Here is a 26,520-nt window from a genome sequence, read left to right on the forward strand (position 1 = left end):
TTAACAGAAACTTACTCCGCCTTGGGAATTTTCCCTAAATCTGGTTGATTTATGATACACGGCACCAAGGTCAATGATGCGAGCTACAGGACCGTTCGAGGTAACAATATGGACGCGCTATAGGCACTCTGCAATAAGAAGCTCCCAGCGAAATCGGCTTGTGGCCTGAAGATCTAGCGAGCCGGAAGATTCAGTGCGTCAGAAGGTCCATTGAGCCCTAAGATCCAATCGCTTGCGTGATCAGCAAAGTGGGAGCTCCATCGAATAGAACGTTCAATGGACCCTCAATATCTACCGAGATCGAAGATCCACCGAGACAGAAGATCCAATTTAGCCTAACTATTCATCTAGATGAAAGGTTCACTCATACGAGTGGGTCAAGAAGGCGGAAGCTCAAGATGTGTTCGAGACACTCTGTTTGCTGGGATAAAGTGGACAGCGAGGAATTTGGTTCAGTGCTTTTGAGAATTATCGGCAAGGACACGAAATCGGCAAGGAGACGAAAAATTCGACGAAGAAGCATAAGATCGAGTTCTAGCTGGAAGACAACCTCCTTTACAGGCGATTCACGGAGAAGACCGGTGGGCAAGTACGGACTACTCGTCCACATCGGCCGCCGACAGACCGTCCTGAAAACGGCCGTCCTACTACTGAGAGCAAGGAGTGCTGACTTTTGTGGTGCGCATTCGAGACCTCTAGCCCGCAGATAATGTCGCGCCTTTTCTATGGCTGTTTGCATAGCATCTTGCTGCTCACCTATAGATCTGTGGGGGTCCTGAGGGTGGGGTCATCTGCGTACAGTGCGTGCCTGAGGTGCGGGATGTCTTTCAGAAGAGTGGGAAGGTCCTTCATCGCTATGTTGAAAAGAAGCGGCGATATCACAGATCCTTGAAGGGTGCCCCTGGGTATTGTCTTGAATGCCATCGAGCAAAGGTGACCGATTCCTATTGCTGCTGTGCGCCCGGTCAGGAAGTCTGTGACGCAGTCGTACATTCGTCGCCCACAGTTGATAAAAATTTGTCCTTGAAGGATGGCTCGGTGGCTGATATTATCAAATGCGCCCTTGATGTCCATGGTCAGGATGCACCTCTTGTGTATATTAGAAAGCCGGTCAATGATCTCTTCCTTCAAATGCAAAAGGATGTCTTGTGTGGACAAGTGGAGGCGGAACCCGTAAACGGTGTTTCGGAAGTGTCATTTATCTTCAATGTAGGGGGAGAGGCGGTTTTGAACCTTATGTTCTACTACCTTTCCAACACAAGAAGTGAGGGAAATAGGTCGCAGGTTAGCAGAGGTTAGCGGTTTTCCATTTTTCGGTATCAAGGTAATACCTGCATGCTTCCACTGAGGAGGAATATTGCCGGTTGTCAATGTTCAATAATGTAGTCTAGAAGGGTCTCTAACGCTGCTGCGGCATCCCGATTTCGAAGCAACTTATTTGGAATCTTTTTTTTCCCGGGCGTAGTATTTCTCGTTAAACCTCGTATCGCTGCTTCAATTTCCATTAGGGTGATAGGGCTGTCCATTTCAGGGTTCGGAGCACCGGTGTACGGCTGAAGAGGGAACGGGGTCGGATTAGTTACGTCTTGCAATGGTGTCTTGATTTTCTCGAGGAGATCTTCTTCCGTGCCGTTGTAGTTGTGGATAAGATGTTTTAGTTGGTGGGCTGTGATTGATTTACTTTCCTTAGTTCCCATTAAGGATCGAAGGCGAGGCACACTCGGCACGTGCGTCGGGTGCCGGTGTGCCTTGCCGTTTCGTACAGAGATCAGCCAATTTTCTTATCTAAGTTTACATGCATTGTCTGCTGCTTCTTGCGTTAGTCGACCGATTTTGAGCCGTAATTTTCGAATTGTTCGTCGAGTTTTTTATCGTTTTGCTAGCCCTCGTCGGGCCTCCCAAAGGCGCAGTAGGTGGGTATCTATGGCGGGACAATCGTGGGTGAGCGGCAGTTCTTTAGTTTGCTTTTTTGCAGCTTCCAACATTTCTTCTGTCCACATTTCAATGTCATCAATGGGGTTTGTTGAAGCTGTTTCTCGGAATTTTCGCCAATCGGTGACGCGGGCAGTTCCTATTCTCTGTTGTAGGGTTTTGTGATGCGGAAGTTGCAGTTGACAGACATAATGGTCACTGCCGAGTGTTTCTTCCACGCATTCCCAGATAATATCTTTAATTCCGTATGTTACAGCAAGGTCAGGAGAAGTGTCTCTGGAGACACTATTCTCTATTTTCGTAGGAGTGTCGCTGGCATTGAATAAATCCAGATTATTGTTCCGGATGGCGTCATGGAGTTGCTGGCCCTTTTTGTTATCACGCTGATAGCCCAAGGTGGTGTGATGGGCATTGAAATCACCCAGAATAATCAAAGCGTGTCCTTTCGTGCGTTGCTTCGCGATTTTAAAGACGCAATCGATGTCTCGGACATTTTTTTCGTTTTCGGCTTGTCTTTGGTCTTTGCCATTGTGATTAGTACAAACGGCTTTCTAAAGTCACGCACTACAGTTTCATACAAGTCTCAGCGACATCGAACCATTCAGTAGCGGGGAATCGCCGCCGGCAGACTGGGGCTACCCCGCTCACAGGCCTTGTGCCACGACGGCTGGGGCTGCAGCTCGCGTGCCGGGACAGCCGGCACGCGATCAGTTTCAACCGATGACGGAGCCAAAACATCATGACACCGCAATAAAGTACGACGAACTTAGCGGACAAACAATCCACCATCCCGGACCGTGGCAAGAAATGTTAGCCAAACGACGCCAAGTGAAGCAGCAGGCCTGCTCACCAATCATGGAACCAGCACCAAGTAAGCCTTCTCGAGTTCCGCTTGCCCCGAGACTTCCAGAATCTGACTTTAAAGTCATCTATCGACCACGGGACAGGCTACGCCTGGAATCCTGGAGGCACTGCCAATTCACGGCAGGGGTAAAGCTGGCATGAAAAATACCAGAGAGAGCATTTAACCAACAGGTAACCATGCAGGTGCCAGCTATCCAGAACCTCATTGTCACCTGTACCCCCAACGAGGAGTGTGCTGCTGCGCTATGCAAGGTCACGTCTATCATTCTGGGTGCCGTAACATACAATCTCCAGCCGTATTTCAAACATTTTACGTCTAGGGTGCGGGGTGTCATCCACTGACTAGACCTTGGAACAACAACCGAACAACTGCCCTACATACTTGCTTCGTCAGGACCATGGATAGTGCAGGCCAGAATACTTGGCCAGTCAACGTCAGCAGTAGTGACTTTCAAGGGCCCGCATGTGCCATTTTTCATCAGAGCACACGAACTTCACACTCGCTGCAGGCCTTACCCACGGTCCATACAGTGTTGTACGTGGTGAGGCGACATCGGACACCGGCGGGATGTATACCCGACAGCGGAGGTGACCATCTGTGCTCAACGTCACGAGCGGGACCCTGTGGTCCGAATCAAACTCCCCGGCCACAGTCCTGTTCTTCTAGTTTCAGCATACTACCGCCCCGAAAGCAGCTCAGGGTACAGAGATGATTACGGCTGGATCCCCCATCTCACAACCATCCGTTTCAATTACCCCGTATTTGTCGGCGCCGACTGTAACGCTCGCAGCGCCCGATGGGGCTACCAAACCTCGAATGCCCGAGGAAAACTCCTGGAATCAGAACTTAAGTTCAGCAACCTTATCCTCGGAAATGAGCCTTTTATGCCTACATGGGCTGGATTACACCCCAAACAGGCTGACACCATGCCCGAACTTATTCTTTCAACACCCGGATTCATTACAAATGGGAAACACCCAGTACAACTTCGGGTAGCGATAACTATCCCATTTTGCTAGAAATAAACTCAAAGAAGATACAAGAAAGGAGCACGGTCCAATTTCACAATTGGTACAAGTACAGGACCTGCTTCGAGCTGACTCCTGATATCACAGTCTCAACCACTGTCACCAGTATTAAAGACGCTAAGTCCTCCTGTGTAGAACCGATATCGACGATTATAGAAATATAAGCATTGGACGTGCACATGGCACAACTGCTTCGTACTTCCGAACGACTGACGGAGCGATTCCGAAGATATGGACGGCAATACGGGCACTTGATAAAGCTCAAAAACCATTACAAGTAAATGAATGAGTACGAACTCATGCTCCAGAACGAAAAATGGCACGACCTATGTGACCTTCTATGGAAGGAAAACGGCTTGTCTAAACTATGGGCCGCTTTAGGCAGTCTCGCTCAGAAGTCAGAAATCATGATTCCTATTTTGGAGAAATTATTGTTGCAAGCGGAGCCCTTCATACTGGAGGACAAAGTCATCCGTGCCTGCTTCGCCCACCCAACTCGCACACCGGACCACTTGCCTCCCGTAACTCGCCTCACAATCCCCAACCCACAAGAAAATATGGAACAACTCTTGCCTATTGGAGAACGTGTAGAGCCCTGAGGCAAGAGAAACCACGCTCTGCCCCTGGCCATGACGGTATTACGTGGCAAGACCTATGTCATCGGCCTACAGCCGCTAAAGAAGCTCTTTGTACAATCAATGAATCATGGGGGCAGAGAACCATGAGCGAACACCTGAAGCTAACCATCATTCACCCCATTCCTAAGCCGGGAAAAGACTTTCGTCAACCCGAAAACCGTCGACCGATTGCCCTCACACCTACTATTTGCAAACTAACCAAGAGACTCATCAACAACCGGCTGCAATACCATCTCGAGTAAACGGCCTGATTACACCCATCCCAAACCGGCTTCCACCCCAACCTAAGTACCCACGACTACATCTGGCTACTTCGCCGAGTAATTCATAGAAAATCTCGAAAACACTTACTTGATTACCTCCTGGCCGTAGATACGCGCAAGGCATTTGACAACGTCCGCCAGAATGGCATTCTTTCCCCGCACGGGGCACCTTGAGTAATCTTGGTGATGATACTGGCGATACCGCGGACTTCAAGCCCCCCAACATAAGCTGTGACCTACCGTTAATGTGTTTTTAAGGTGAAGGGTAGAAACCTCTAACGGTGGCCGTCGGAGCCTTGGTCAAGCTCCGGCCGATGGGCTCCCTGCCTGTCTACCAGGCAGGGAGCTCCGGGACCGCTTTTACTACCAGGGTAACGTCAAAGGAGAAAGTACCCCCGTCTCCTTGCTTTTTTACTTGCTGTATGGTATTTTAAAGGCAGAGCATTTCAGTAACTCACGATGTCACCCGCGTTGACGTCCGTAGTCGTAGTCCGCACTCCTCCCCCTACACTATATAAAAAAGATACTATCCGGCGCCTGGTTTCGATCCCTCGACCCTGCGGGCGGAACGCAACTGCTGGGTCGAGGATACCCACTGCGCCACAAAGCCGACACAGAATGGGAGGCTACAAACGCGCCTTATGTCCTTGACTCATTCAAACTACGTCAAGAAGCTGCTGATACAATGCATTCACTAGCACCAACTCCCCAAACACTAAACGTTAACGCAATACACCCACACCTTATGCGACGCATTTACTCGAGTCCCCCTCGCGGGGAGATGGGCCCAATTTTTTTCAACCCCCCCCCCTCCAATGATCGGCCTCCCAAAAGAGGCCGCACCGAAGTACTTGCTAAAGAGAAGGCAGAACATTTCTATAAACATCTTGTAGTTCATTCCACAGGGGACACCCCTGTTGGCAAGAAGTCAGTCATTCTTTTGGCCAAATGCATTGAGTCTGTTGTCGGCTCAGACTGTGATGGTAAGAAGCTTTCATCCGGTGACCTACTTGTTCAAGTAAAAAGAAAAAAATCAAAGCGAAAACATCCTGAAACAGACCATGTTGTCTGACCTGTCTGTTACTGTGACTCCACATAGAAACCTCAACTCCTCTCAATGTGTAATCTCAGCAAAGGAACTTATTCAGGCGCTTCAACCTCAAGGAGTAACTTCTGTCAAACGAATTATATTCCGTAGAACAAATGAAGAAATCCCAACAAAGCATCTTGTCCTAACATTTGATTTCACAGCCCCACCCGAAAAGGTCAAAGTGGGATTCCTAACCTGCAATGTACGACCACATGTCCCTAATCCCAGGAGATGCTTTAAATGCCAACGATACGGTATGGCAGTCTATCATGTCGAGGAAAGGTGACTTGTCCTAAATGTTCAGAGTCTGACCATTCGTTGCATGACTGTCGAAACAGCACAGTGAAATGTCCCAATTGCAGTGGCCCACACGCTGCTTATTCGCAAACCTGCCCAAAATTCAAAACAGAAAAAGAAATTCTACAAATGAAAGTAACAGAAAACATCACCTTTGCTGAGGCACGCCAAAAGCACCAGCTGCTTTCGGCCACATCTAATGCAGACGCTGCCCACCGGGGGCTGGGGCGGCGTTTGGTCAGCACAGCGACACAGTGCAGCCTTGCTGCTGATGCAGCCTTGCAGCCCCTAACTGAGCAGCCACCTGCTGCCTCTACAACACCTGTAGAGGCCGCGGGGGCCCCGTCTCTTGCCGAACTGCCTTTGGTAGTCCAGCGATATCAGGAATCGCCCAGTGTGGCGATTCCAGCAAATGTGGCGATTGCGTCCGCCGCTGGGAGATCTGCCGCTCTCACTGTTTCCTCTTCACCGGCCCTAGGGACACCTGCGTGCACGGAGATGGAGACTGGAGGGCCCACAGCAGCGCCCATCCAAGCTCCACCGCCTGCCCCGCCCGCGGCGCAGGCAAAGAACCCCCGAAAGGGTACCAAGTCAAGGGGGCCCAGTCCGCTGTGCAATCCCTTGCCTTCAGATGACGACATGGACGTCGAGCCCTTCCGGCTTTCATTGCAAAGGCAGGAACGGGCTGCGACGTCCAGGTGAATAGAGAAGGCCAGAAAACCCCTTCCAAGAGTCCAAGCCCCGAAAGACCCTACATAAATAGTCACACTCCAGTAGCTCCTAACACATCATAATGGGAAGAGAAAACATAATACAATGGAACTGCAGAGGCCCTCTGAATAATCTTGACGATGTGTACGAAATACTGCATGCTTATCAGCCAAGTGTAATGTGTGTTCAGGAAACACATTTGAATACTAAACAAACAAATTTCTTGAACAGTTACCTGGTATACAGAAAGGACAGGGATGGCTGCACGCACTCTTCTGGGGGTGTGGCCATAATAGCCCGGAAATCCTTAGCATGCCACCCTGTCACTCTGAACACTGTCGTTGAGGCTGTGGCAATTCGAACAATAATATTTATTAGGTTGATAACGGTATGCTCAATATACATTCTTCCTGATGTTTCACTTTCAAGCTCTGACTTCGAGGCGCTGGTTGACCAGGTGCCCAAACCATACAGCCTGACAGGCGACCTTAATGCTCACCACTCTCTTTGGGGCTCTTCTGGCACGGATAGCCGAGGTGGCCTGATAGAGAAATTCCTTACATCTTCAGGAGCATGCCTTTTCAACAATAAACAGCCTACATACCAATACATAGGACACAACACATACTCATATCTTGACTTGGCGATTGGCTCCGCAGTTCTCTTTCCTCTTCTCAAGTGGGGTGTGGACACTGACCCATGTGGTAGTGACCACTTCCCCACCTCACTAACATACATAGGTAAAGGCCCATGCAGTCCATCTTCCCATAATAGGTTCAATGAAGCATGAGCTAACTGGGATACATTTACAGAGACATCCAAACTACACCACACATCCATAGGACGCCTACACGTTGAAGCAGCTACCCAACTCTTCACGGCGCACATCCTCGAGGCCGCCGAAAAGTCCGTTCCCCACGCCTCTGGTGCCCCACGCATCGAGCGGAGGCCGTGGTGGAATGAGGACTGTAGGAGGGCGCGAGAGGCCGAGAACAAGGCGTGGGGTATCCTTCGCCGCTACCCCACTTCGGGAAACCTCCTCTTGTTCAAACTGGCCAAGGCGTTAGGAAAACGTGTGCGCCGTGAGGAAAAACGAGAGAGTTGGCGTACATTCATAACATCAATAAACTCCTACACAGACACACGGAAAGTATGGACACAAATACGCAAACTCAAGGGACAACAAACACACAGCCTGCCTCTGGTCAGCACTACTGGGGACACACTCGAAGACCAGGCTGACACACTCGCACAACACTTCCAACACGTTTCTAGTTCAGCACGCTACACAAACACTTTCATTAAAACAAACAAATAGCCGAAAAGAAGCCTATACTAGATAACAATAGATCAACATCTTCCTATAACTCAGAGTTTTCACTGCATGAGCTGAGGGCTGCTTTGAGCACGTGTAAACCCTCAGGTCGAGGCCCAGACAACATCACATACACAATGATACAACACCTGCACGCAGACACTATTCTAACACTCTTACACCTATATAACAGGATATGGCTTTCGGGGCACATTCCAAACTCTTGGAAGGAGGCTATAGTTGTAGCTTTCCTGAAGGAGGGAAAGAACGCGTCGTCCCCCTCAAGTTACTGTCCCATTGCCCTGACGAGCTGCCTGTGCAAGCTATTCGAGAAGATGATAAATCGCAGGCTCGTGTACATCCTTGAGTACAACGGTCTTCTCGAGAGCTGCCAGGCAGGCTTCAGGGCGGGGCGATCCACGAATGATCAACTCGTAGCTCTTGAATCGTATATTAAGGGTGCCTTCGTGCATAAACAATATTGCGTAACTGTGTTTTTCGACCTCGAAAAGGCCTACGACACTGATGGGCGCTACGGGATCCGCAGTTACCTGAAGTCTTTCGGTGTTTTGGGCCATATGCTCAACACTCTCGCTTGTTATTTGTCCCAAAGAACGTTTCGCGTGAGAGTTGGTAACGCACTGTCAAGGATTCATGTGCAAGAAAACGGCGGGCCGCAAGGTGAAGTTCTAAGCTGTACTCTTTTTATAATTAAAATGAACTCTCTTGGTAAGGCATTACCACCTACCACTTCTTACTCTATGTGTGTAGACGACGTACAGATATCTTTCAAATCTTGTAATATGTCAATCTGTGAACGTCAGGTCCAGCTTGGTGTTAAAAAACTTGCCAGCTGGGCAGACAAGAATGGTTTTAAACTCAATCCAGGAAAAAGTTCTTGTGTTGTGTTCTCCAAAAAGCGCGGGATCCATCTAGACCCAGATATTACTCTTAATGGCGTTTCAATTCCTGTTGAAAAGGAGCACAAGTTTTTAGGCATAATATTCGTTAACAAGCTTTGTTCCACACTTGAAACATCTTAAGCAAAAATGCCTAAAAACTATGAATATTCTCAAAGTTCTCTCCCACCAGTCATATGGTGCAGACAGGCAACTCCTTCTGCGGGTTTATAGCGCCCTAGTCGGATCCCTCTTGGACTACGGCAGTGTTGCATATGGGTGTGCAACAAAAATGGCACTAAAAATGCTGGACCCGGTGCTGCATTTAGGGCTACGTTTCGCATGTGGTGCTTTTCGCACTAGCCCTTTACAAATATGTATGTAGAATGCAATAAATGGTCCCTAGATCACCAGAGGGTGTACATGGACGTTTTATATGCCTCAAAAATCATGTCTATGACAAATCATCCTTTTACTCTGACCATTATTGATGCATCCTCACAGCAACTCTTTTTAAATCGTCCATCAATCTCCATGCCGTTTCCTCTAAGAGTGCGAGAAGAAGCCTCTGAGCTAGAAGTCTCGTTTTCAGGCATTCACAAGCCGGCCATCATTGATTCAATTCCACTAATGCATCTCCACCCTGTGTCATGTGACCTGTCTTTATGCAGTTTAGCAAGAACAGGTCACCAAGGATTGCGATTCTGCAGCATTGTTTGTTTGTGCAGCATAAGTACTGCTGTGAAGAGTTTTAGAATGATACGTCTAAGACTGCAACTGCTGTGGCTTGTGCTGCGCATGGGCCAAACTTTTACACCAGTAAAACAATGAACCTTTGTATCAGTATATTCACAGAGGAAGCATACAATATTTTAATGGTAATAAATCACATAGTCCAACATCAAATCGTAAAATCCATCGTGTACACGGACTCTCTTAGCGTTGTAGAAGCACTTGCATCAGGAAAGCATTTTAAAAACTTTGTCATCAATCATGTTTTTAAGGCTATCATGTCTGCATATGCATTAAACCTTCAAATAACTTTCTTTTGGGTTCCAGGGCACTCTGGAATTGCCGGGAACGAAGCCGCAGATTGAATGGCCACTGCAGCTACACTCTTGTATACAATGGACATAGCAACAGTGCCATACACAGACATGAAGCCACACATCAGACACCAGCTTCGCAACAGATGGCAAACACAGTGGAGTGAACAAACAGATAACACGTTACACGTTACAAAACCACGCTTGGGACCATACACCACTGACACACGCAACAGATACACAGAAGGTTCCCTTGCTAGGCTACGGATAGGGCACACACATGTCACACACTCGTATCTCCTCACGGGGTCTTCAAGACCCCAGTGTGGCAGGTGTGGAGAGTCCCTATCCGTAGTTCACATACTCATTCAATGCAAAGCAGTTCACACAACACGACGCAAACACTTCTTACAGCTATACAGACTACACGTCCAACTACACCCAGCGTTTTTCCTCTCTGACGATCCCATGTTTTCTATCAAGTGCGTTTTTTAAATATTTAGAAGAAGTTCAATTTTTAGACCTCATTTCATACCACGCGTGATCACTCCCTGGCCCTGTACACCAGCCATGCTCATTGTCGTTTTGTGATTTTACTTTTGTTTTTGCTGACTCTTCTTAGTGTTCAAGGTTTCACCGCTCATATATGACTATTGTTTTGGCGCTCTTTGCCCCAGTTGGCCTTGCGCCATAAACATCCAACCATCATCATCATCAGAATGGCATTCTTTAAGAACTTACAGCTGCGTTCCCCAGTCAGCGAACTCAGAACTAAATATGTAGCTCCCTGCAGCACCGAGCAATTCGATTGCATAGCAAGAGCTGCCAGTGGACCGACCAATTCGATTCCATAGCAAGAGCTCCCAGTGGACACCCCAAACTTTCTTTCTTGATAGGGAAATTCCCCAAGGATCAATACTCGAACCACTTCTCTTCAACTTGGCCATTAACAGAGTGGCTCGCGCACTAGAGCGAAGCACCTAAGCCCGATTTGCTATTTACGCTGATGACATTGTCGTCTGGACGGAAGCAGCTGATTAGAATCGCAAAGAGCGCATGCAAACTGAGCTGCAAACAGCAGTATTCAGCCTTGAAAATTCCCTAGCAGAACTTGGCTTTGAACTTTCACCTAGCAAAACAGAATTTCTGAGTATAGATGGACGGCGACCACCAAACCCGGCCAAACAACCGACACTTCAAATGGGCACCAAAATTTTAACCTCGAAAAACGGCACTATCCGACTACTCCGCGTCCAGGTTAGCAACTGCAACAGCCCCAACGCCCGGATTCGTACCCTACGCACAACCTGGCGACAGACAATGCAGCTAATTTTCCGCATACCAAGAAAATTCGGCGGATCCAGCCAACCGGCCTGTCTTACGCTTGCGCGAGTGGTGGCAGTCGGCAGCATCACTTATGGAATACCAGCATACATTCTGACACAGAAACATATACGGGAATTGAATGTCCTGTACCGTGCACCAATCCGCACAATCACCGGGCTCCCTAAACATACCCGCATTAATATCCTCGAACAAGCCGCTCATCTACCGCCACTGACCAGCATAGGGGAGGAAACGCAACTTATGCACCAGCAACGTCTTGACCTCACACCGCAAGGCCGAGCACTCAGACGATGGGATTTGCAAAACAGCGAAGTCGACCTAACGCTAATACCACCCTTCAATCCCACCCTAGGATCGCCGAACAAATGGTATCGTGCCCCGGAAACCAATCCGAAGACGGAACATGTCTGTACGAGAACGATATATACGCAAACTTCAGCAAGACAAAGGTCCTGATGAATGGGACATCTCCACAGATGGCTCACTTGACGGGACGCAAGCGGCCATTGCCTGGGTATGCCGTGAACACCCTGCTTTCAATGGCCGCCGCCAAATTTCGCACACCTATAGCCTCCCCAAGAAGCTGAGCTCCTTGGAATACTCGGGGCGCTTTAACAACTGAACACTCTGCACCAACAAACGTCACCAAGTTCAGACTAATTACGGGCTCTCATACAGCAATACGCGAGCTCAACAAGGCCTACACTCACAATGCAACTGCCAATGACATCATACAACTAATACAGACCCTCCAGCAACAAGGCACGATTGTTCTACTTGTGTGGACACCTGGTGACACGGTTGGAGCATATGAAAATCAGCAAGCCCACGACGCTGCAAGGGAGTGCCTCCGAACCTCTCCTCCCATGATATGCAACCCTCTGCCAGCGCCTACTCCAAAAACATGGTATTTGCATCCCCAACGCTTGCAACAAGAAAGCTGTAAGCGGCTTCAAGACATTACGCCTCAGGGTTTACTGCTAGCTTGAATCCCCCAAACGGACAGAAGTTTTTATTAACAAGGCCTACGCAAACGCGGCATATACCCCAGACGTAACCCGAAAATGGTATAACGGCGCCACTTCCCTCACATCGGCACCCACGTGTACTTTTTTTGGGCAGGCTACAACGGCTAACCTATATCATTTAATATGGCACTGTACGACATTCGACAAGGGCAGAGCCGCCCTCCTTGATAAATGGCCACTGCCATCTGACGCTCACCCGCACTTACAGCTATTCCGGAGTAACGCATCCTTCCTCGGAGCAATAGGCCGATACGCACTACAGAGTGGTCTCTACAAAGCAGTATAGACTGGGCCTGACCATCAGTTTTTTAGGCGGCCCACAAGAACGAAGACGCCTACGAAAGGGCCTATGATGCCACAATGAACTTTAGTAGTAATCCTCTTCATTCCCTCCCCACTTACCCCCTTCCCCCGAAGGGCTTCATGCCTCGTATAAATAAAGCGTATTCATTCATTCATTCATTCATTCATTCATTCATTCACAGCAATCGCAAGCGGCAGTTCTGAACACATTTTTAGGAACACCAGAAAATCAAATGCTCACATGATCGACTCAACCAGACCGGCGTGCAGACATGCCGTCAGCGTATACGACTAACTCAATCAGGGCCTCGCTGCTCACTTCGACGTCGCTTCATGGCCGCGTCGAAGTCGCCTCTAGCCGCGAGGACAACTTTGTGACCATCTGCAATAAATTCCCGGCTGTCTTGACCGCCGCAAGACGCACCTTCTACGTCGGCCGTACCCTCGAGTAGACGACGCCGGCACCAAAGCACGAGAACTACGTCCGCTCTGTTTCACGACCAACAACCACCACCTGATGTGCCACCAAGACAGGGGCGGCACTGAACTGGCGGCGCTGCGGGAGATCAGCAACGTTCACCACATCAGTACCAGACTGTGCACCAGCGATTCCTTGAAGGAGAAACGCGTCTTCACGATGACTTAATTCCAACTTCGTACGCCGAATCCAGGTACCACACTCTTCTCCCAGCATGTGCGCTGGCTGCGTTTAAGGGGACAGATAGCCCATTTTAGTCGAGTATATGTTCATTATCCGAAAAAGAAAGCGCATCACTTAAAACACCTTAACCCGAAACGGTTTTGCTGCGAGAGCCCAAGAACTTTTGAAATCGGAATATGTAGGTCTACCAGTGGTACGTGCCCCGCCAAAAGTATTGCAAGCAGCCACACAGTGAGCCGTGTAGGCAACGCATTTAACTGCACGTGAGGTGATCAGAGGTATTTAAAAACGTGTCGCCAGCTAAAACAAAAATAATGTGCAACCTTTTCTCTTCCTTAGTACAGTTTTTCAGTCTAGCCTTGAAATCGGGGGAGTTGTTTGTACACGTAACGTTGTGTCACGTGGTGCCTCCCACAACGTTTGGGGAGTTTGCAAAGGCGGCTTTGTTGCTTGTCCATGATCGATCCGTGTTCACCGTGGGGAGCGATTTCATAAGCCATTCACAAAACGATCATGGTGGTGCCTCTTAGAGACTGCATAGCCACACTTTCTTTTCTCGGCCAACGAGGTACCTGATTCGGGCGCCCTAAGCGCTTCTGAGCGCACTGTACACGCCTTGTAATTAGCTTCTTCTCTAGTTATTGGTGCTTTAGAGGCCTAATACGTACGCATGAAGCTGTTTGTTTTCCAATTACGTACACCTGTTACGCAGGGGAAAAGGGCAAAAGGTGTACGCTGCAACTAGACGCAGAATAATAGCGGGTGGAAGACAAGAAAAGTCAATACAACTTGCGATTGGCAACCGACATTTCTAGCACACACATACAATACATTCTACAGCACGATCGATAGCGCGTCAATCAGAGCCATTAACATCGTGAAGAGCGCCGGGGATTGAAAATAGAATATATGCAACAAACTCCAACAAAAAATTGAGGATTAATGAAAAACAACTTTCTTGCACAACACACACCTTTCACAACACACCACAGATGCAGTGCACGAAACAATATAAAAAACATCAAATACTAGCCGATTCAACTACTTCGGAAAGACATACGCAGTCATCTGTGGAGTGTAGTTTGGGGGGGGGGGGGGTCAGGGCTGCGAACGAGCCAGTGTTCATACAGTTCCAGGTTGTTTCATTATTCGGAAGATTAGCTAAAAACGAAATGTACTTAAAGTCGTGTTTGTTGACTCTGCGGTATTTCGGTACGTTCTGAATTTTATGTCGACAAGGTATATCTGTTGCACCAGAAGCAACAAGCTTCATATATGCGCCGTGGTTGGAAATTGTAGGCTCGCGATCCCGCACCAGTATGTACGATAACTCAAGCTGGGTGATGCAGTTTGTCGGGCGGTAAGCTTAACATTTTTAAGTCAGGCAGTATAAAAGTAGTTTTGGCTACGGCACCCTTGTTCATATGTCGCAGCTTGTCTTCGCGCGAATTAATTTTCTTTTCTCTCCCTATTAATAGTATGCCTGGACCAACAACACCTAGATATTAGCAAGCCCTCTTCCAGTCGTCCTCATTCTTTGGTGGCCGACGACGTGTGCGCAGGGTTCAAATTTACCCCGTCTACCGGTCCCTCAATCGTTTTTATCAAGAGTTGTTGTACGTGTCGGCGTGTGTGTGCGTTTATTGAAATATAAAATTTTGAAACGAACTTTTACTTTGCATTTTCATTGTGTATACTTTGTGCTTTTTTATGTTTCCGTTTACTTTGATAGATTAAACTAAAAATCTACAGCCTTCGTACAGACTGTGGGAAACATGAATGCATAAATTTTCTGTTATCCTCCAGTCTACAGGAAGTAAAATGTCAAATCAGTGTTAGTGATTGCTTCTGGAAAGGGAGCCGCACTCTTGTCTCTGGGCTACCGCTTGCATGAATTATAAACGGGTACACATTCCTATCATATAAGCGTTTCATAGTCTCTGTAGCGAAGTCCACATAGTGTATAAAGGGGTATTGATATATATGTTTGTGGTTTAAGGGACAGCTGGGGCGATGGTCAATCCCGCAAAATGGGTATGCACACCACCATGTTCCGCGGGGTGAAGATGAAGATGTGGCGCGCGTCGGGGGCCCGGTTATACCATAGGGAACAGCGGGAGAATGCATGTGCGGAGAAGGGCCTGCTGAGTGAAGATTGGACCTTGGAGAATGGGATCTCCAGTGAAGGTGTGGTTTTTCGGAAACTCGCTGTCGTTCTTAGAAACCACGGCCAGGGTCTGGGACCCTGGCACCATGAGAGAAAAGAAAAGGAAGTACGTTGGGTATATTTTGAGCTAGGGAAAAAGCTCACCTGCGTACTTACCTTTGCAGGGGAGGGGCGGTAGAAGGGAGTAAAAGGATAGAGCAGAGATTTACAGAGGTAGATAAAGCGAGAAGAAAGAATAAGTTCAAGTCAGTCCGGCCACATCAGTCCGGGCCAAAGCCTCTGTGTTAGGCCGGTCCTCCGCAGGTAATGGAGCAGGTGGGCGAGGACTTCCCGTTCGGTTGCCGCCGGCCCCTTCGGGAACAGAAGGACCTCCATGCCGGCGCAGGGAATGCCTTGACGCCGCAGAACGCTCGGTGAAGCTCTTCCCTTGGCGCGGCGTGGTGAGGCAGAAGCAGAGTAGATGCTCCAGCGTCTCTGGTTGCGAACAGTTCGCACATGTAGAGGAGACTACGCCCGTGCCGGTGTAAACGCTGCGGCCCACTGCAGCAGTCCAGCCGCATACGGAGCAGCAGGCAGAGGGCGTTCCTGCTGATGCGTGCAAAAGTACAAATGAAGCAGTACAAGGGTATATGGGTTGGGCGTCTTTCGAGGCGAGGGAGGCGCAGAGCAAGATAAAGTTTGAGGAGCGACTTCGTGACATGGAGGACGAAACATGGGCCGCGAAGGTGTTTAAGTACCTGTATAGGAGGAGCGTGGACACGCGCTGGGGACGGAGGAGCAGACAGCTGACCAAGCGGTGCGGAAATTCGGTAGGGGAAAGTGGTGTTTACACAACAGTTAAAAAGCAGGTAAAGGCAGCAGAGACGACGAAGTGGGCACAGAGCACGCAAGCGAAAAAAACCCTGGAGACTTATAGGGCAGAGAAACGGGAAATTAAGGAGGAGGCATTCTATGACAAACGAGAGGCAGTACGTTGCTCTTTGAGGCACGGGAAGGGTGCCTGAAAACCCGGGCATACACGGGTAGCTACAGGCAGCAGGATGAAAGATGTGCGTGCTGCGGCAGTGATCGGGAAACTATAGACCATATTGTCAGGAACTGCACAATATGGTCTATAGTTACGATGCGACCACCGCGGGGTGAGGGGGAAACGACGCTGGTGCAGGCTTTGGGATTTGGGGCAAGGGTGAACCTCAACTTGAAGGCCATAGAGGTGACGAAGAGGCGACTGGAGTGGTGGTGGACGAAAAGTAGGAAAGGGATGAGTATGCAGGCGGAGTAATCATACGGATGAGAATTTAGAACAGCGAGGGGAGAAAAAAAGCGGGGGTGGGGGCGATGAGTTTTTAAACAGGGAAAAGAGGGAGATGGCAGGGAGGATGCAAACATATTAGGTTAGCTGGGAGTAGGGCGAGTAGGCGTAATAAAACTGGCAAGTCGGTTGCTGACAACCGACGCCCCGATTCAAAGGGAAAGCCACTAATCATCATCATCAGCAGCAGGCCGCGGCCGCAGTGCCAGGTCACTCACAACCCGAGGGTCGGGGGTTCATCATGCGAGCCTCGCCGAAGGCGGTGACGTCCCTGCCGGGAAGCTGGGGTGCCCTCCTTCCGGTCTTTCCAAGGCAGGTCGTTGGCATCCTCGTTGCCCAGAATCCCACGGTGGCGCAGTAGCCAGCGGAGCCACAACTGGCAGCCTCGGGAGGCCACCGTGTACATCTTTGCCGCAAGTGAGCGCTGCGAGTAGCCGCTTGGTATCCTCGGCTTGGTCCTTACACTCGCATTCGAGAGACAGAGAGAAAGAGAGAGAAAGAAACGGTTATTGTCAGAGCATTTATGATGTCCTTGTAGGCGTGGTTCCCTCTTCACAGGAATCCATGAGCTGTCTTACCACTGGCTGCCCTCTCGGTGAGCAGAAGCTCGTCCGAGAGGCAGGGGCTGGACGGCAGTGGCTCCCACTGCTCTTTAGGATTTAGGATGCAGGGAAGGGGTGGTGGGTGCTTGTTTTTTCTACACTCTAGGTTTATATGTCTTAGTGTACCAGGTTATTGGCAGTACTTGTATTCTTCTGGATATTGGGTGGGGGATATTCAGTGTAGACTAATTGAATGCGGGAACGTAGTGGTTTATACGAGTCTAAGTTTCTTGAGATTTCGTGAGGTTTGGGTAAGGTAGCGGGAAAGTCCATCGATTGCACAACTTTTTTGGTCGTTCTGGTGAGGCGCTGGAGTATTATGTCCCGATTTGCATCAGCTTCCACAAAAAGCCCAGGTACCCTGAGTGAGCTGCAGGGCTCAATTGTGTGTCCCTCTAAATTGATTTCGATGCGGTCCTTGTCATTTTTAGTGCGACGACACCGGATCATCAAGAGTTCTGACTTCTGTGGGGAACACTCCAGTCCACTTTCCTTTGCGTACTGCTTTAGAGCGTAGCCTGCTTGACGCAGGCAGTCTTGAATCCTACCGAGTGAGTCAGTGCCAGTCCAAATTGTGTATCATCTGCGCAGAGCGCATGGTTTAAATTTGAAATACTCTCCAGCCTTGCTGATGTACCCAGGAGCGCGCTGTTAAATAGGAGCAGGGAGAGGACCGAGCCTTGGGGCGTACCTCTACTCCCGAGGGTGATGGGAGCTGAGGTAATAGCCCCGATTTTGAGTGTGGCTGTGCGGTCTAAAAGAAAGTCCAAAATGTACTTGTATGTTCTCTCCCCGCGTCATGTGCTGTTAAGGTTTCGTAGAATTGCTTCGTGCGACACGTTATTAAAAGCCCCTTTGAGGTCTAGCGCTAGTATCGCTCACGGGAAGTGTCGATTGGCGGGGGCTAGGACTTCTTTTAGCTGAGTCAGCACGTCCTGGGTTCTGAGATGCTTTCAAAATTTAAACATGGTATCTGGCATTTGCTGGGTTTTGCTGCATCCAGGTATTGCTGCATACGGTTGATCACAACCCTTTCCATCACCTTTCCCACGCACGATTTTAGGGATATTCGCCGCAAATTATCAATGTGCGAGGACTTGTCCGACTTGTGAATAGATCTTATCTCTGCTGTTTTCCACTGCTGTGGGATCTTGCCTTTAAACCAAAAGTCGTTAAAATACTCCAAGATTTTTGGAGCCTCGTCGTCAAGGTTTGCTAATATTTTGTAGTTGTCAAGTCCTGGAGCGCTGTTGCGCTTGCTTTCAGCAATTACAGCCCGGAATTTGTACGGTTGGAACGGTTTGTCGAGGCCTTTTTAGGCTTTTTCTGTAAGATTGTGGGTGGTAGCTCTTTTCTGTTTGCGGGTACTTTGTTGTGAGATACTTGGGTAGTTGAATCGAGTCTCCTTGAATGAATTTATTGTGCGGATCACATGGCGATCGGTTTCCCCCTTGCTGGTTGAAAGGTCGATAAGGCGACGGAGGAGAAACCAAGTCTTTCTGGGGGTTCCCTGCAGCCGTCACAAAGTTGAAGCCTGATTTCCTTGCATAAAGACAAGGCTTAATCAACCGCTTGTTTATTGATTTGAGCAATCTTTTTGCTGTGGATTTTCTTGTTCCTCAGTTTTTTCCATCTCCTTGTAAGGCTTCACCTGGCTTCCCACAAGTGGAGAAGTCTCGTATCCACGTGGAGTGTTAAACACGTAGTAGCAATCCTTCGTGTGTGGGTACGAACTGCGCTCATTGGTGGCACCACTACCACATGGGTGGACATGAATCTGCCTGCAGCAGATATCGGCCACCTTAATCTGTGGGCTGCTCGCCGGCAAGATCTTGCAGCATCTTGAGATCCTGCTCTTCCAAACGCCTGTGCGCGCTTGCAGTTCCTGACAGCAAAGGCTCGCGGATACGAAAAGTACCTATCACCCAGTCAGTGGTATACGTTGCGTGAGGGGTTTTCCTTGAGGACCTCAAACGCCTCTCTATGGTGAACATTCCGGGAGCTAGAACGTGGACGGCGCCCTCCGGATCCGGCTGCCAGTGCTTGCTTTGCGGCTAGGCTATGTGCCGAAAACTTTGCCACTGAAGTGACCAGAGCGTTGTTTCCCGTTCTAAGGTGAGGACAAGCTTCCATTACCTTCTGACATCGAAGTTATTGCTACGGCTATTACGATGACAGAATTGCTTGCGACAACAGACTGTGGTAAGGGGAAAATTTTGCCTGGTCCAGACGCTATTCCTTACGAACCCAGGCAGCACGAGCATGTGCGGCCAATCTTTGCCCAAAGAACATTGGCCAGCCCTTTTCCCCCCGGCCAATCTTCGGCCAAAGTGTTCGGCACTTAATCCAAAATGGTCCTTGGCCGTGTAAGGCTGGAGCTTGGCTGTCATTGATTGGCCAATCTGCTTTGGCCGCTGATAGCATTGGGTCACCGACCATTGGCCGAATACGTATGGCCCACAATTGGCCAAAGAAGTATGGCCTACTATTGGCCAAAGACGTATGGCCTACTATTGGCCAGGCATGTATGGCCTACCATTGGCCAAGCATGTATGGCCTACCATTGGCCAATAATGTATGGCCTTCCATTGGCCAGATTCTGGTTATTCTATGCAGGCCAGAGGAAGCCCGCCCAAGGCTGCTGCCATGCATGCCCTGGAGCAGGCCGTTAACCTTGGCCGTGTTAATGGCACACAGGTGTTATGTAAATGAAACACAAACCAGTCAGTTTTATGTATTTATTTGTCCTTACGCAATGCATGCAATTTCTTTTTGTTGGCTTTCAGAGCACTTAGATGGCATTCGCAGAGTATATTTATCAATTTCTTCATAATCAGCATCGTCCAGCGTCGTGCTTATTTATATTGCCTTTCTATCTGTGTCTTCGCCTTTCCTTGCAATGTTTTCCCATGAATTCTTCATATGGCTGCCCCAATTCCCTTGTCGGCTTCGTGGTCTGGCTTTGCTGGTCCTGGAAATGAAAAATGAAATAATTATGAAACAAACAAATGAAATCAAAGCAATAAGCAGACCTGCCTACTTTCCCTGACTGTGCGCGGGGACCCTTGAATTTCAACCCCATCACCATTGTACGAATGTTATCTCGGATTTCCCGAAAAGTGGCCGCCACAGCACAGATGTTTTTCTTTTATTGACGCGTGCACGTTGTTTTGAAAAAAAAAATGTCCGCCACAGAACAGAGCTTGTTTTTTTTAATCACGCGTGCACGTTAGTTTTTGTTGCTGCGACAGTTGCGGTGCTGCGAATGAGCACTCACCGCCATACTTATATAACATTTTAACCATAATGTAGAATACCACTAAGTCCAACTAGGTGCTGCTCGAATGGTGTTTATGGCTTACAAAAGCTTCCCACGGGACGCGCTCACCACAGTACTCCCTAAAAGTGTTAAAATAGGTACAACAACGGCTGGGTCTATCTGTTGTAGCTATCGTTGAACGCATATTATCGGCAGGAAGCACTGATTCAAGTTCGGTGGGTAGTGTGGACAAACATGCGCTATAATGGCAGTGCAGATTGAGGCGGCCGTGTGTGCGTAAATGTGTGCTTTACTTATGGTGAAGAGTCACTCAACCAGACAATGTCTTGAGCACATCCATTCTGAGCAGTTTTGAAAGCATGCGAAGCCCGCAATCGCTACCGTAAAAGTTGGAGCAAGTGTTCTCCTGCACGCAACTCGAGATCACCGGCAAAGTTGGGAGGGAGCACTATCCCGAAACACCAAAATTCAAGATGGCAGCAACGATCCCTCACCAAGAAAAAAATACAGGAATCAAATGCACCTAACATTTCACCAATGTTAGTCATCGCTTTCAAAACCACCGAGACAGTTTCACCGAGTCAGTTTAAAAAAAAATTCGCAGAATTCCGCTTGAAGTCCGCCCCAGTCTCATGCCCTGACAGTAAACCATGTAGGATACCTTCCTCCGAACCATCCCGTGCATTCCTAATGCCATAGCTACCAAAGGACCCCCCCCCCCCCCTCTTTAAGTTTTAATCATCCCCAGATTTCGTTTTCAGTCATATTAGGTATGTTCACTTTCCGGTGAAAATCTTGCAGGCATAGAGGAGGTCGCGGTCTCCGAAGCGTCACCGCATTGATGCAAGAAAAGCGATACATTCAGCATGAGCTCACAACCTCTCTAGTGCACAACAAAAAGCCACCCCAAAAACCGCTGGGGACACAATGACCAGGATCATTGGCGCCTGTCGCCTCCATGGAGGAACAAGCTTGCTGGCCGCACTCTTCTGCACGTCGCGGTCCCACCGAAGGCGCCCCTCTCTTGAGCCCCGTTTACAGTCGACCCTTCCGCAATTACCTCTTCAAGTTTCGCACGCCACGGACAGGCCAGACATTCCTCCCTTTCTTCCATGTAAGAGGGGAAAATTTTGAATAGGCTGGTTTGGCGAGCGCCGCGACAGTCCTGTTTAAGTACTTTGGAGAAGCACAAGTGACACCCCCCCCCCCTTTCTCTACCAAGGGGGCTGGTACCCGCGATGCTCAGCCCCCCCACCCCCCCTTCCCGCAACCCCAAACCTTTAGCGATGCCCCTGTAAACACGTTTGTTGATAAGCTTATAAATAGAACTGACACCGAACGCAACGAAGACGACATTAATACAGAAAGTAAGGATGAGTAAATGCACACGCGCTTAAGCTACCTTGTTTCCTTTCTTTCTCTCGCGGCAGTTTTGCTGTGGGTAGCGGGGGAGGCAGGAGATATAGGAATGACCTAGAGGCAGCAACGTCTCGCAGCGTTTGGTGAAGTGAAAGCACTGCGCTTCGGTAACACTTATTAGGGTTCTTCACATGAATGTTAAAATAAAAAGAAGGTGGAACCGAAGTAAATTAGCAAGGTTAATTTCTCACGTCTACTATCGAAATGGGGCTTTACATGCTGATGTTGCGCCTCTATTTAGCATTAGTTTCCGCGCAGTGTGGCCCAAACCCAACCCTCGAACGTAATGTCATGTCATCCGACAAAAAAAAAAAAAGGCAGTTTTAGCATATCGTTACCGTGTTTGCGTTACCGTTTACCGTGTTACCGGAAGCCGCTGGTGACGGTGAGGCCCGTGCCGGTAAGTTACCGTTCGCGGTAACTCTCGCGCTGCGCAGTCTACTCCCTCAAACACGGTAAACGGAAACGTAAACACCGTAACGATATGCTAAAACTGCCTATTAAAGCTAAAGCGTTAAAATAATGTCTGGGACATCCCGTGCACCGAAACTGCCACAGCGAGACATCCTGCACCAACATGTGCGTGCACCGAAATGTAAATGTAAGTACAGTTCAAACATACAATCTTCAACGCCGAAGTATGAACGAACAAAGGAAAAAAAAAAGCATTGAGGAGCAACAAACAGCAACAAAGAGTGCATGAAAAAGTTAAGAAAGAAAAACGCAAAAAATTGCAGGGGGTGCTTACGACTCTGAGAATGTGAAGGCGACATTTTCTGTTGATATGCCTTGAAATTTCGTACAAAAGATACGGCCACCCCCGCCCCAACTTTTTTCCTGCCTTGGCTTCGGGACCATTTTTCCTACACCCCTGTCAATACATGCATAGCACAACAGGGCTAAACACGCTTGCAAATACATGAAATAGAGTAAAGGAAGACCAACATACCTTCAAACACCGTCACCATGCACTGCCCTAGAGGGCACTCACGACGAATCGCAGGACGCCGCTTCGTTGATGTCCCTCGTTGCACCGAAATTCCAGTACACACACACAATCGTCCCCTCAAACAAAGACCGAGCACATAGTACGGTAGAAATAGGCGAGTCCTGGCTTCCTGCCGCGTATAATACACGTGACGGATGCTGCTCTAAAGTTGAGAACGGTGGTTTAGATTGAAAAGCATCGAACAAGTTAAATAAACTGAAATTACGCGTGAAAGCGATCGAAAATTACCCCAACGTGCCTAGCCGCCCAACTCTTTTGCCGGCCATTGCTTACTGGCTTTGCTTTGGCTTCAGCTACTGTCGTCTTGCTGCTGGCTGTGGCGAATGTTCAGTTTCGGTTTCAGTTTATTTTTTGTTGCTGCTGAGGTGCTTTACAAAATAAATACCTGTAGGAGATCCCATAGTCATACACCATAGAATTTCTCGAAACTCCTGAGCAACTTTATGTCATAGACTAATACAGTAATATCGGCGTCAACTGAAACGCGAACACAAAAATATGAACCCAGAACGTGCAAAATTGAAAAATACTGTTCGCAGAGTTCATATATTGGCTTGCTGTTGGTATGTTTGGAAATCCATTTTTCCAAAGGTTTTTTTTTAACTAATGCACGCGTCATTTTGGCTTGCATAGAAAGAAATTGCGCTATTTGTGGGTTCAGGTTCATATTTTTGGGTTCGCGTTTCATTTGACGCCGATAGTACGTCGACGTACATTTGCTAGATCTATTTTGGTTTCACCCGTTCTTGCCAAACCTCCCCCCACTGCTGAGCGCAGTCGCTGCTTGAATAACTAATGACCTCATTAAAAGATGTCAAGTGAACTTCACAAGTTGAAGAGAAACGTAGATTTTTTTATGCGCTACCTTGAGCTTGTCAGCTGCTTTAAAACGAGATTGAAGTTAAATATTGGCTTCTTTCTAGCATGAGGCCGTTGCTTAAGTGGTCAGTACGCCTATATGTAATTACAACAGATATATTAGGGTTGTTTAGCCACCTAACCAAAAACAATTTTTAAAGATGTTTTCGCATACTTTAGGCAGTGACATTTTTGTTAATAAGAGCTTTCAGACGTTCACGCGTGGATTAAGGAAGTTTTGCTGTAACAATTATAAGCAATGTGAGAGGTGCAACATTGCAAACAGGCGGGTGCAGCACGCGAAGCAGCAATTTACAAAAAAATAACAAAAGCGGAAAGTAAAAAAAAGTGGCTGGAGGGAGAGGGGAAGGCTAAAGCCAGCAAAATTAGAATAGGTGATATCTCAAACACTGATGGCGTGGCTCCTGTTTGTACGTAAGGGTCACGAGTTTTGTATTTATATAAAGCGCGCGAAACGGGCGTGTGGCTGCCTTCAGTTACAGGAGTGTAGGGGGGGGGGGAGCCTATCAGGAAAATTCTGAATTTTATTACGCCACCAGCCGCATCGTAAACAAGGGGTTTCAGTTAGAGTTGGAACTGCGACTCACCGCTGCGTCGTGAAATGAGTGGCGAACACAGCTAGAGGTTTTCTTTTTTTTCCCCACCAGAAAAACAGGGATGGACGTCCGCATGCCGACGTTTATTTTCTTTGCTCGGTTGAAAGATTGCCGAGCTAGTAAAATAAATAAAATTTTGTCATACCTTTCCCCTGACTTCTGTCACCCCTATGTCTAGAGCTAAAACGTGTCACTGACAATCCACCTCCACAGAGTGGAATGCCTAATGATATTTATATGGATAAAAAGTTTCCGTTACACATTGTAGCGTGTAGCGTTAACGCTACACATTGTATTTAAAACTTTGTCATAACGGCCATTGTCTGCTGCATATTATGCATTATCTTATCCACAATGTGTTAGGAGGTCCCCCCGACAGTTCGTACTCTGGAACATCCTCATGTACTCCGCTTATCTATTCCTTTATATGTATGCTTACCCTTCAATAAACTTCAAACTTCAAAATGCACCTATCCCCTTATCCCCCCTCTCCTACCCCTCCTCTTCACTCAGTTACATTCAGCCCGACGTTTGAGCCGACACTAGACCTTCGATTGATTGATATTAGGGTTTAACGCGCCGACGCAACGCAGGCGATGAGGCCCGCCGTAGCGGAGGGCTCCGGAATAATTTTGATCACCTGGGGATCTTTGACGTGCAATCTCGTACACACGGGTGTTTTTGCTTTTCGCCCCCATTAGAAAAGTGGCCGTCACGGCCGGGAATCGAACCCGCGACCTCGTGCTCAGCAGCGAACGCCTTAGCCACTGAGCCACCACGGCGGGAGACAGTAGACTTTCACTTCCTGCCTCAAGTTTTAAAACAAGCATATCGTCCCGCACAGAAGCAATGCTAATTATTTCTATCTTTCGAGGGAGAAACAATCTATAGAAGTAGCTGAAAAGCGTTTTAGAAACCACAAATGTCCGCTAGGCCGTAAATGTTCGTGAACAAATTGGAAGCGACCGGTGCAAGAGTAGAGCGCATGTGGGAGAAACGGGATGGGAGTGACGGCGGCGTAGGGGCAAACATTTTTGTTTAGGCGATAGGCGACCTCATGCCGGATCCTCCTTCAGCAGTGTCACCCGTAACCTCCATTGGTGTGTCGTTCACTATATAGATGGCTTGTTACTGGCAATATAAAATATACTATTCAAGTACTTGGCCAACTGATATCCTCACAAGTAAATTGTAAGGATGTAACTATTCGTAATGCTGTTATAATAATTCATTTTGGAGACAGATTGACCACCTCGGCTGCGTAAAAATGGCGGCAGTCAAAATCGTGAAGAAACAGTTCAAATGGGCTACATTCGCTACTTTGAAAAAAAAAAAAAGCCGTGATACACGTTGCCTGGGTGAGAATATGTTTGTGGTAACGACATGCACAAGATTATTAAAGCGATAATTGAAAGCATGCTATGACGTTGCAGGGAAACACCGCGTAATGTTCCTTTAAATCTCCATGTTATAACACGCATACGCATTTCATCACAACCACAGAATACATTATTTCCAAATTCAGGACGCTCCCAGCACGTGATTTCGTAGTATGAGGGTATTCACAATAGTATGTATAGCTTGTATTCAACAACCTATGTGCAACCTCGTAACGCATGTATTATCCTTTGTGGATGTCAGGACAGTTCTTATGGCCTGGATGCCAGAAATATAGGGCTTTACAACTTCCGTGGTTCCCACCATTTTTTATGAATAACTCACGTCGTTTCAGAGCGTTCGTGGTTCATACAAATATACATTAGAGCGTAAAACATTAGCATGGCATGCAGCTATCGTAAAATACATATTTCTAATACCCGAAGGGTTCTTTTT

This window comes from Haemaphysalis longicornis, unplaced genomic scaffold, assembly GCF_048455015.1.
Source record: "Haemaphysalis longicornis isolate Haplotype H1 unplaced genomic scaffold, Haemaphysalis longicornis Haplotype H1 scaffold_90, whole genome shotgun sequence".
NCBI lineage: Eukaryota > Metazoa > Arthropoda > Arachnida > Ixodida > Ixodidae > Haemaphysalis > Haemaphysalis longicornis.